Source organism: Alexandromys fortis, unplaced genomic scaffold, assembly GCF_014885135.2.
Source record: "Alexandromys fortis isolate MF-2015 unplaced genomic scaffold, M_Fortis_MF-2015_v1.1 scaffold_2_1_26212458, whole genome shotgun sequence".
NCBI lineage: Eukaryota > Metazoa > Chordata > Mammalia > Rodentia > Cricetidae > Alexandromys > Alexandromys fortis.
This window is the reverse complement of record NW_026067930.1, coordinates 617,564-630,445: the sequence shown is the minus strand read 5'-3', so window position 1 is coordinate 630,445 and position 12,882 is coordinate 617,564. Positions and strand designations below refer to the sequence as shown.

Sequence of the window (12,882 nt, the reverse complement as noted above, 5' to 3'; positions counted from 1 at the left end):
ACCTCCCAGCTTCCTTTTCTATTATATTTTTTATTTATTTAAAAAGAGAAGGCATGGTGACAGATGCCTTTAATCCCAGCACTGAGCAGCAGAGGCAGGTGGAGTTCTGTGAGTTTTAGTCCAGCCAGTGCTAGAGTAAGGATCTTTTTTGCTTTTGTTTTTTTCCCTGAGACAGGGTCTCTATGTAGACTAGGTTGGCCTCACATTCACAGAGATCCACTGTCTCTGCCTTCAGAGTACTGGGATTAAAGAAGTGTGCTACCATGATTGGCTAAGAACCTGACTTTAAAAAAAAATACAATAACAGTCAGCAGTGGTAGTGCATGCCTTTAATCCTAGCACTTACTTTAAAAGGCAGGGGGGCAGGGATCTCTGAATTCAAGGCCAGCCTGTCTACAGAGTGAGTTCCAGGACGGCCAGTGCTAACACAGAGAAACCCTGTCTCTAACCACACACACACACACACACACACACACACACACACACACACATGATTTATTTTATATATGCACGTGTGGGCATGTGCATGCCAAGGCACCCATGTGGAAATCAGAGGACATCTTCTGGGAGTCAGTTCTCTCTTCCCACTGTGTGAGTCCTGGAAAGTGAACTTAGATCATCAAGCTTGGTAGCAGCACTTTTACCCCCTGAGCCATCGCCCCAGTCTTAAATTGTTTTTTAATTTATTTAGCTTTATTTTATGTGCATTGGCATAAGGGTGCCAAATCCCCTGGAACTAGAGTTAGAGACAGTTGTGAGCTGCCACGTGGGTGCTTGGAATTAAACACAAGTCCTCCGGCCTCTGGAAGAGCAGCCAGTGCTCTTAACCACTGAGCCATCCAACCCCCCAGTCTTAAAATTTTATTTATTTTCTATTATTTTTGTGTGTATGTGAGGGGGGGAAGGGGGAGAAAGAGATATGCAAACCTTGGCATTAGTAGTCAGAGGGCAACTTTCTAGAGTTGAGTCTCTCCTACCTTTATGTGGGCTCCAAGGATTGAGCTCTGGTCATAAGCACTGCATCATCCAGACAAGTGACTTTACACCTGGTCTGCTTTTCTTTATTGTTTGTTCGCTCATGTATGTCCACATGTGAATGTGCATCCCACCACATGCATGTTAATATGAGGACAACTTTGCCGCGTCATTTTTCGCCTTCTACCAGGTGGAAGCAGGGATAAACTCAGGTCATCAGGTTTGGTGGCAGACGCCTTAAAGTCAAGCCATCTCTGGCCCTCTTTCTCTTTCTCTCTCTTTTATTGGGCAGGAGGATGGAGGTTTTTTCAAGACAGGGTTTCTCTGTGCAGTCCTGGAACTCACTCTGCAAATCAGACTGGCCTCAAACTCAGAGATCAGCCTGCTTCTGCTGGGATTAAAGGCCTGCACCACCACTGCTGGCTTATTTCTTTTCTTTACTTGACACGGTGTATCATATAACCCAATCTGGCCTCAAATTTGTCAGGTAACATTGAATAACCTTGAACTTCTGACCCACCTGCCTCCAGCTCCCAGAAGTGCTGAGATTACAGGCGTGTGCCACCACACCTGGTTTTATGGGATGTTAGGGAATCAAACCTCAGGCTTTGTTTATACTAGGCCAACACTCTACAACTGAGCCACATCCTCAACCTATGTCTGGCCTACCTCCCTTCCAACCTCCATGTTTGTAGCACTAAGATGCATGTACAAGTAACATAGTAACAAGTACTTGTTACATATGTAACAAGTAACATAGATTAGTTGCTCAATTTAAAGCAATGCTTGGGGAATACTTATATGGAATATTGGAAAATATTTCTAATGCTATTATGATTTTGCCACCAAAAACTTTATAAAAAAAAAAAAAAAGCTGTACCAAACACTGAATCAAAAACAACACACACAGGAACAAAACAGATGATGCCAGGATCTTCTTAGTACATATACTGCAAAAAGATTAGTATGGATTCATCACAAGACAATAGACACAGGAGAGCAATTCGCATCACCATAACTCACAACAGATGACAATAAAGGTCACCTATGTCAGTATCACACTTCAGAGATGGACAGAACAGTGGGCACAGCTGACCTGCTTGAGCTCAAGAAGGCACATCCCGTAACTGTCAGCCACAGGGTTTCAGGTCTTGATTGCTGTAGAAGCAGACACGGGCAGTGCTACAAGCCAGGTGAGGAAAAACTTCCCAGCAGGATGACAAAAGCTGCCCAAGGACAAAACCCAGGTCAGATTCATCACAGGGCACAGGGACATAAAGTTGGGAGTAACTTAAGGGTCAGTGAGAGAAGGAACCAGGTGGCATAGGAACCTCAGAGAGATCAATACTAAGAACAGAGATTTATTTTTGATTTATTTTTTTCTTTCTCTCTCTCTTTTTTCCTCCCTTTGGTTTTCCAAGACAAGGTTTCTCTATGGAACAGCCCTGGCTGTCCTGTAACTTGTTTTATAGATCAAGCTGCCCTCAAATTTACAGAGATCAATCTGTCTCTGCCCTCTACCCCCACTCCCCAGTGCTGGAATTAATGGTGTGTGCCACCATTATCCTGAAAGGGTAAAAATTTTATCTGGGGAGGCAAGAAAGGAAACAATGGAAAAAGGCCTCCTGAGTTGGTAGCTAAGACAGTCTGTCCCTGCATGCGCATGGATGCACATCCAGTCTACGTCAATGAGCAATGCTTTGTGGCACTGTGGCATTCTGTGTAACTCCTAATCCATGACCTTTGCCCCAGAACACATATGGCAGAGGCCAGAATGAAACGGGACTACCTTTTTTCTTTTGTTTAAAGAGATGGTCTCATATAACTCAAGTGGTTCCTATAACCCAGGTTGGCCTCCTACTTTCCTCTCCCAAATGCTGGACACTCTATTCTAAAAAAATCAAACATCCTCACTGTCAGTGCCTCAAATCTCAAGCCTTTATTTCATTTTTCTATCAGAGTATAACTAAAATTTTACCATTTTCAAGAATAAATCTGCTGGGCAGTGGTGGCGCACGCCTTTAATCTCAGCACTCAGGAGGCAAAGGCAGATGTATTTCTGTGAGTGTGAGGCCAGCCTGGTCTACCTAGCTAGTTCTAGGATAGCCAAGGCTACAGAGGGAAACTGTCTAAAAACACACACACAAAGTAAATCTGAGATAAAGAGGGGAAAGTGATAAGGAGATCCTTGGGAAACGTGGTAATCTCCCTCACTTTGTTTCACAACCTGTCTTGTCTTCCAATAACTCACCCACCCACCAAGGCACGTACTGTGCAAGTGACGCCAAGCTCTCACTCTGTGACTGACATCTTCAGTGTCAAAGTTCATTTTTAATAAAATTACCTCTCTTAAAGGCAACACTGTTAAGTACACAATGGCCCTGTGGGCCTGACTCACAATACCCAGGAACTGCATACACCTTTTTTTTCTGGCAACACCATCTCATCTATCCCAGTCTAGTACTGTGGTAGTCTATGGTAGTTCACAAGATGCTTGCTTGCTTTCCAAAAATACTTTTTAAAAAATTCTATGCAATTTATCTAAGTGTATGAAATAAGTTGTTTTACCCTTACAACAATTTGCTTCCAGCCAGCTAGACGGCTCAGTGTGAAAAGGCACTCTGATCTCAGTTCAGTCCCTGGAAACCATATGGTAGGTGGTGAGAAACAACTCCTAAAAGTTACCCTTTGACCTTTATATGCCAGCGTTGGTGCATGCACGCGCGTGCGCGCGCGCACACACACACACACACACACACAACTAAGACAATTAAGATGTTTTAAGTCAAGCATGGCAATGCTTGCCAGACAAGATCATGAGTTTGGAACCTGCCTGAGCTACACAGCAAAACCCTGTCTAAATCAAAATTTAAAAAACAAAAAAAATGTTTCAGCTTACGCACTCTGTAGCACCCAATCCAACCCACACCTAACCCTGACAGCCTGCAACTTAGTAGCAAGAACGGCTCCTGACAGACACTCAAACTTCCAGGTGTGAAAATTTTACAAGTCTTAAGTCACAGAGTCCTCACAACAGCATTGTGAGACCAGTACTATTAGTGTACCCATTTTACAGTCAAGAAACCAAAGGCAAAGAGACCTTACCTATTACCACAAAGCCAGTAAAGGAGGAGTCATGACTCAAGGGCGGTCAGTCTGGCTCCAGAACCAGCACTCATTTTCACTCTGCTCCAGCCTCTGGCAAGACAGCTGATTAGACCACAAGCTGGAAGGAGCCACCTCTACACTTCCTCCTAGGCAGTCTGAATCCCTTAAAGACTGGCTCTCCTGACGATCCAGTCACACCTCTCCTCTTTCTAATCCCCATCCCCCTCGTTCGTTGTAAAAGGGAGAGCCGTGGACAAAACCACCTGCTGTTTACAGACTGCGCCCAGGACGCAGTGCTCAATTGCCCTCCCTAGCTCCCAGAGACAAACGTCCGTATTGTCTGCACCACGGGAGGAACTGAAGCCTCGCAACTGTACGTTTTTCTGCAGAGGTCACTGGAGGCCTGGCCAACCCGAACAACACTGAAGGGGGAGGGGGCCCAGCCGCATTTTTGCGGCTGAAGGTTGCGTAGCGCCCACAGCAGCTGCGGTGAGCAGCAGCATGGAACACACCCACAGCTGCCGCGCCCGAAGCGGGCAGCACGTTTTAAAATAAAGACAGCCTGGCCGGGACGCACAGCCTGCCGGCTCGCAGCCCCCACCCACCCCACGCCTGCTAACAGCAGGCGCCCAGGGAGTTGCAAGACTGAAAGGCCGGGTAAAGGTCCACCCGAGCCTGCCGCAGAGGCCCAGTCGTGAAGCCAGGGCGCACCACGCGCAAGCAAGCCATGACCCGACCCAGAGACGCCCACCGACTCCCGGGCTTTGCGGACAAAGCCTGGCCCGCAAGATCCTCGCCCTGCAAGCACCATCGCTCACCACCCAGACTACATAGAGCAAACGGACGGAGCCCAGCGCGCAGGAAGGACAGGAACGTGCACACCGGCTCGGGGCCTGGCCACAGAACGCACACCTGTCCTCGGGCTGCCTCCACACACCTGTCTGCAGGCCAGCCACCCTCACACCTCACAGCCACCTTCAGGGCCATCACAATCCCAGCCACCTCAAGCAAAGAGCAACTATCTTGGGCAGGGACACACACTCACACCCATCCAAAGGCCGGGCACGCGTGCAGACCATTGCACTCTCACACCCACCCTCCGGTCGGTTCTCTCACGCAAACCCGCCTTCACACTTCCTGGCCCTCGGCGGCGGCGCCCTCGCGCGGACCCTCCCCGACCGGGTCACCTGGGGCCCCAATTCCTAGCACGACCGTACTGGGGGCCTCCGCCCGGGCCAGGCCGTGGGGCCGCAGCGAGGCCTCTCCGCCATCTTCCCGGCCCGCGCCGCCCACCTCCCGCGCTCTCACCAGCCGGCCCTGCGCCCGGCGCGCCGCCGCAGCCCCTCATCACAGACCGCACGCTGCGCCCCAGCTCCCAGCGGCTCCCGGCCGCCGCCGCCGCCGCAGTCTGCGCTCCACGTCCTGGGTCTCTGCCGCTGGTCCAGTGCGCTGCGGCCGCGCGTCCCCCGTCACCAAGCGCAACCCCCCGCCTCCGGCTCCGCCCCCGCGAGGACGCTGCCGCCGCCAGGGGGCGCCGCCCGCGATGCTGCAGTGCGCCTGCGCCACCGCGCAGCCCCTCGGGAGCCAAGGGCGAGCCTCGCCTCTGTCGGAGGCCCCGCCCCCAGTGCCGCACTAGCCCGTCGCTTTGCTCTCACCTGTACCCGCCCACTTCGGGCGGTCTGGGTCACCTCAGGTGTGTCCTGGTGTGGGTGTGGCGTGACTTTACTAGTTCTAACCCTGCGGGTGTTTCCGAGCCTGAGCTTTACCTCTTCTTTGACTCTGGAAAGGTAGCCATTGTCTAAAATACCCTGCCGTACTCCATGTTTCTAACTTCCCTTTATGATTTTCCTTCTTTTATCTCCTTAGCTATTTCTCGTGGTAACTCAGACACGGCCTTTAAATGTGCTCCGTTTTCTATTTTTGTTTTGTGTGTGTTGTATATCATGTGTGCGTGCACACGTGCCAATGGTGCCCGTGTGGAAGTCAGAGGACAGCGCCTTCCACATGGGTTCCAGGGATGGAACTCCCATCCTCAGACTTGCACAGCGAGCCCTTTCACCCACTGAGCCATCTCCTTGGCCCTTTTGAAATTTTTATTACTTATTTTTATTTGAGACATGAGTTTATATAGCCCAGACTGACTTTCAGGATGGCTTTGACATTCTAATCCTCCTGCCTTCATCTCCCCTGCGCTGGGGTTACAGGCATGTGCCACCATATCCGGTTTGTGCAGTGGTAGAGGTGGAACCCAGCGTTTTTGTGCATACGAGTAAAGCGCTTGAGCTACATCCTCAGCTGACTCTTGGGTCCCTTTGTGTTTGTTTCTTTCAGATGAGATATTGCTATGTGTGCAGGCTGGCCTCAAACTTAAGATCTGCCTGCCGTTTACAGATTACAGGTGCATGTTTCTTACCCTACCAGTCTTTGCTTTTTCTTTTTTTTTCTTTTTTTTTTTTTTTTTCTTTTTTTTTTTTTTTTTTTTTTGCGGGGGGTGAGGGAGCCTGTTGGTTTTGGTTTTTCTAGACAGGGTTTCTCCGTGTAGCTTTGGAGCCTCTCCTGGAACTTGCTCTGTAGCCTAGACTGGCCTCTAACTCACAGAGATCCATCTTACTCTGCCTCCCAAGTGTTGGGATTAAAGGTGCATGCCACCACCGCCTGGCTTGCTACCTTTTTTTTTTCTTTAAGTATTACTAGGGCCTGGGATCCATGTCTCTGGCCTTTGCATTCGTGTATTCAGACATAAGTAATTTTTTAATGATAAAATTACACCTGAAAATACTTTACTTACTTATTTTGTATACGTATATGGCTGCAGGTATCAAGGACTACATGTAGATGTCAGAAGACAACTTAAGGGAGTCAGTCTGTTTTCCCTTACTGTTGGGATCCTGAGTCTGGAACTCGGGTCAGCAGACTAGGCACACACACCTTTACCCACTGAGCCATCTCCCCAGCTCATGTCTTCATTTCTGTGAGTTGTACTTAAGTTCCATTTGTAGCCAAATAAAATGGTCCAAAGCTCTTCCAGGACTTCACAGCATCCCAGCCCCGTCCAGACCCTGCCCTGCCCTTCAACACGCCACTGCTGCAGGCCGTGCCCTGTGGATCTCCTTTATGCTCACACTCAGCACTTCCTTGCTGAGTCATCTCATCACACTTTGATACGGACAAAGGCTCCTTTCTGTCTCCAGCTCTCTCGGAGGAAGATGCTGTTAAAAACAAACATTCTACATGTTGCACAAAGAAACACACAAACAGCAAAAGTAGCTCGGCGAGGCAATTCATTTCTGTAAAAATTAAATTAACCAGGACAGCAAGCACACTAAGGCAGGGAGTTTGCTTTGTTTTCATCCTGAAAGGGGTGGTGGCTGTCTTTTTTCTGCTGCCTGGGGTCACTTCATAGTCCTTCCTGATTGGCTAGCTTTTAAATGAACCAGCCCGAAGGAAATGAAGGAAGAAGGTACGGTGTTGACTGCTACACATCATAAAGTTGGGGAATTGGAGGAGGGTGGGGGCTTTCTGTAAGGACAATTTTTACGAGGTAGGGGGAGTAAGGATTTGATTTCTTTTTTTTAATATTTATTTATTATGATTACAATGTTCTGTCTGTCTGTATGCTTGTTGGCCAGAAGAGGGCACCAGATCTCATTACAGATGGCTGTGAGCCACCATGTGGTTGCTGGGAATTGAACTCAGGACCTCTGGAAGAACAATCAGTGCTCTTAACCTCTGAGCCATCTCTCCAGCCCAGGATTTGATTTCTTTACATAACAGTTTTAGGGGGTGCAGGAGATTCTGGCCCTTAGTGAGCATTAGTTACCTTTGATAGGAAAAAATATATATTTTTCTCATTCACCCCCCTGAAGGAAGCTGACCTGGTTGAAGCTAGAAAGAACATCTCCTCCCTGCTGTTGAAGAAACATCACCAGCATGGCTGACTGGATTCTTTTTGAATGCTTTTTGTTTTGTTTTAATATTTTTGAAATGTTTATTATTTTTATTCCATGTGTGAATGTTTTCCTGAATGAGTACCGCACCCATGCAGTGTCTTTGGAGGTCAAAAGAGGGCATCAGATCCCCTGGGACTGGAGTTACAGATGGTTGTCAGCTACCATGTGGTGCTGGGAATTGAACCTGGGTCCTCTGGAAGAGCAACAATGCTCCTGACTGCTGAGCTGTCTCTCCAGCACCTGCCACCCCCACTGACACTTCCCTTTGGTCACAAACTTAAGATGAGCACTGCACACTCCCAAGGAATTGTGTGGTTTCTTTAGGAAGCTCTTTCCCACTTTTAAAAGTGGCTGCTTCATTACTTCTCAGACCCCTTTAGTTAGGTCTTCTATTGGAAACCAAAAGTCTGCTATTACCAAACTATAGGGCTGCCCAAATCCATCCTGGCCTCCCACTTTTCCTGTGGAAAGTTTGTAGGCTATTCTGCTCAATTGAAGATTAGGCTAGAGATTTGGACTCATTTCTGTTCATTGCAGTATTAACATGTCCATTTCTTTTCTTTTTTTTTCTTTTGGTGCAGGGCGTTGAGACAGGGTTTCTCTGTAGCTTTGGAGCCTGTCCTAGAACTAGCTCTTGAAGAGGAAGTTGCCCTCAAACTCACAGAGATCTGCCTGCCTGTGCCTCCCGAGTGCTGGGATTAAAGGTGTGCGCCCCCACCACCTGGCAACATATCCATTTCTATTAAACAATTTTCAAGAACATTCAGATACATTCTAACATTGTTCTTTTTATTTTTTTACTATATGTGCATGGATGTTTGCCTGCATATATGTCTGTGCACTGTATTTGTGACTGGTGCCTATGGAGGCCAGAAGAGGACGTCAGATCACCAAGGAATGGAGTTACAAATGGCTGTGAGCCCCTGTGGGTGCTGGGAGTCTAACATGAGTCTTCTGGAAGAATTACCAGTGCTCTTTCACAGCTGTCTAGTCCTCTAAAGTTACTCTGTGAAAACAAAATGCCTCCTTTGACTCCACCCACTGCTTCCCACGGGACGCTCATTCCCTTGGTGACTGTGTGTCCGGGAAAAACTGGCCTACACCTCAATATCATCGGTCTTCCTTGTTTACTAATTCCATGGAAATATTCATATTCAGGTTACTTCTTGAATATAATGCATTCTTCTGTCTTCAGCTTTTCGTTTGCCTGGAATACTCAACACCTTGCTATTGAGTTGCCTTTGTTGATGGGGTTTTGATGCTTACATTGCCAATTGAGTAGGAGTAAGAAATGCAGCAGAATCTCTATGACACAGGACAACAAAAGGATATCCAAGCGGTGAGAGCACATCATTGGTGGTGTGGCAGACACCAGAGGTCTCGAGCCAGGCCAATGACTCGTGGTACTGAACACTTGCAAGTAAAGACCAGGCTAAAGGGTAAACGGTGTGTCTCCCCAGGCCACACTACAGCTTCCACAACAAGAGACAAATCTTTTTTGTTGTTTTTGTTTCCTTGTTTTGCTTGATTTTGGGTTTTTCTTTTAAATTTGGTTTCGTTTTTCTTTGGAGGGGGTTCAAGGGCAGAGGGTGGATGCGAGGAGACAGGCAGATAGGTGGAAATAGAATACATGATATGAAAATCTACAAAGAATCAATAAAAGTTAAAAAGAAAGAAAAATGCTCCTTTGCTGAACATGGAGGGAGGCAAGTTCCTGTAATCCCAGCACTTGAGAGGCAGAGAGAGGTGGATTTCACTGAGATCAGCCTGATCTACATGGTAAAGTCTAGGCCAGCCAGGACTGCTTAACATGATTCTGAGAGAGAGAGAGAGAGAGAGAGAGAGAGAGAGAGAGAGAGAGAGAGAGAAGAGGAAGAGGAAGAGGAAGAGGAAGAGGAAGAGGAAGAGGAAGAGGAAGAGGAAGAAGAAGAAGAAGAAGAAGAAGAAGAAGAAGAAGAAGAAGAAGAAGAAGAAGAAGAAGAAGAAGAAGAAGAAAGAGGGAGGGGAGGGAGAGGAGAAAGGGAGAAAGATGTGCCCCTTAGGGCATTAGTGAGTCATATCATATCTTTGGGGATTTCTGTGAGGGTGTTTCCTAAGATTAAGGAGGAAAAACTGGCCCTGAAAATGGATGGTACCATGCCCTGAGCTGGGCTCTCTGACTTAATAAAAAGGGAGAAAGGAGAACCCTAGATGAGTTCCAGCAAATCCTGTTCTCTGCTTCCTGATCCATGGAAATGTAAACAAGAAGCCTTAAGCTCCTTCCTTACAACTGCAAGCTGCCCCACCCCTTGCCTTCCCTCTGTACTTTGGAACTGTGAGTAAAAGTCCTCTCTCCCTTGAGTGGCTTCTTGTCAGCTATTCGGTCACAGTGACAAGAGAACCAACGCAGAAGCACTGAGTGCAGATGTCCAGGGCTCCCAGGAATTGACCCTGTCTGTTGTCCGCATTTGACTCAACACAATATCAGTTTGAGCTGAGGGTACAAGTCATCATGTCCCACAGTTTAGGAAAGTGCCACACGAGAGGACTTCTAGTGGCAGGGGATTGTGTGACCGACCAACTTTGCATTTTACCATTGAAAGGACTATAAGTAAGGACTCAGACCCTGGAGTAGGGTTTCTTAGAAGAAGGCATAGATCCACATCTTCATTAGTGTTTCTATCACAGTTACAAAACAGTTGATAGGTGTTGAACACCTATAATCCCAGCACTCAGGAGACAAAGGTGGGAGGAATCACAAGATCATGTCTAGTCTGGGGTATATTGTAAATTCAAGACCAGCCAGCGATACATAACAAGGCTGCATCTCAAACAAAGAAAGAAAACCTGACACAAACACCCACCAATTACTGAGGATTTATAAATACACAAAAAGCAAAATAAAAAGGAGACCACATTTTTAAAGAAGAGCCAAAGGGGATGGATCATCAGGTAAGAGCACTGGCTGCTCTTTCAGGGAACCTGGGTTTGGTTCCAATTACCCACATGGTAGCTCACAACCATTCGTAACTCCAGTTCCAGAGGGTGTGATGCCCTCTTCAGGCCAATACTGTACACACATGGTGCAAAAATATACATGCAGGTAAAACACCCATACATATAAAAATAAACAAATCTAAAAAATTTACTGCCAGGCAGTGGTGGCACATGCCTTTAATCCCAGCACTTGGGAGGCAGAGGCAGAAGGATCTCTTTGAGTCCCAGGCCAGTGTGGTCTACAAGAGCTCGTTCCAGAACTGACTCCAAAAACTACAGAGAAACACATTCTCAAAAAACTAAAACCAAACAAACAAACAAAACAAAGCAGAACAAAAAGTTCCCCCCCCCCCTATAGGCATCCTCCTGAATATTAAACTTCATCAGGCGATGAAAGGAGACAGAGACAGAGACCCACATTGGAGCACCGGACAGAAATCTCAAGGTCCAAATCAGGAGCAGAAGGAGAGAGAGCACAAGCAAGGAACTCAGGACCGCGAGGGGTGCACCCATACACTGAGACAATGGGGATGTTCTATCAGGAACTCACCAAGGCCAGCTGGCCTGGGTCTGAAAAAGCCTGGGTCAAAACTGGTCTCGCTGAACATAGCGGACAAGGAGGACTACTGAGACCTCAAGAACAATGGCAACGGGTTTTTGATTCTACTGGACCTATTGGTTTCGTGGGAGCCTAGGCAGTTTCGTGGATGCTCACCTTACTAGACCTGGATGGAGGTGGGTGGTCCTTGGACTTCCCACAGGGCAGAGAACCCTGATTGCTTTTTGGGCTGACAAGGGAGGGGGACTTGATTGGGGGAGGGGGAGGGAAAGGGGAGGCAGCGGTGGGGAAGAGACAGAAATCTTTAATAAATAAATAAATTAATTAAAAAAAAGTTCCCCCCCACACAAAATCCACATACACAAAACACACAAAATTCTCACACACACAATTCCCCCCCACAAAATTCATAAACACACATTAAATCCACACACACACAAAACACAAACACACAAAATACACACACACACACACACACACACACACACACACACAGAAAAAACCATGACATTTCTTTAGCATTGGCTAACTACTGGGCACGGGATTGCCCTAGAGTGTTGTTGATAAACTAGTAACATTCCATTGGAGAAGACCAATTTCCCCTTGGAAATGTTGGCAGGTATCAAATGCAAATACCTTCTTGGTTAGGAGTGAGACTTTTGCGTGCACTTCCTCTTTTCTGTGCTGGGATTTCCAGAAACTAAAGTTACAGATGTGAGCTGCCATGTGGGCACTGGGATTTGAACTCGGGTCCTCGGGAAGAGCAGTCAGTGCTCTTAACCGCTGAGCCATCTCTCCAGCCCCACAGTGACAGTCTTTCCACTAGGCCCATGACCTCTCTAGTCTCAGGGTCTTGGCTCCTTTAGCAGTGTGAGGTATGGGTTCCATTTCATGGAGTCAGCCTGAAGTCCAATCCAAAAGAGGTTGGGTACTCTCATAGCGTTTGTACCACGATTATACCAGCACACACGTAGGCCGCAGAATTTGTAGTGGGGTGATACTGCCAAGTACTTTTCTCTTCCCTTAGCATGCAGAGCGCCTTCCAGCACTGTGGATGCTAACCAATAGGGGTAAAGACTGTGTGACTATAGGACCTTTCAGCTGAGGGCTCAACAAGATGTGGCTCAGTCCTGACACTGGCGGTTTTTACTTTGAGATGTTTAGTTGGAGCATTGTCTCCCCATTATATGGTGATTTGATTTAAATTCCTTTCATATACATGCATATAGCTACAGCAGTAGATTTCCATGTGGCTTTCCAGGCCTTTGTGGTAGCTGTCCACCCCCCATCCCCCACCCCCCACTCCCCCCCCCC

General features: G+C 47.4%; 1 protein-coding gene across 5 annotated transcripts in view; it reads right to left on the bottom strand.

The window, feature by feature from the left end:
- Positions 1-5,545, bottom strand: part of Arhgap39 (Rho GTPase activating protein 39) — a 95,873-nt gene extending 90,328 nt beyond the window's left edge. For 4 of the 5 annotated variants that reach the window (XR_007592324.1, XM_050145283.1, XM_050145285.1 and 1 more), the window contains exon 1: positions 5,392-5,545. The gene's annotated coding sequence lies outside the window, so the exon portion shown is untranslated. Of the gene's footprint in view, positions 1-4,080; positions 4,385-5,391 lie in introns of those variants that run through there. The other variant, XM_050145284.1, reaches the window with a different exon arrangement.
- Between the last annotated feature and the right edge of the window lie 7,337 nt (positions 5,546-12,882).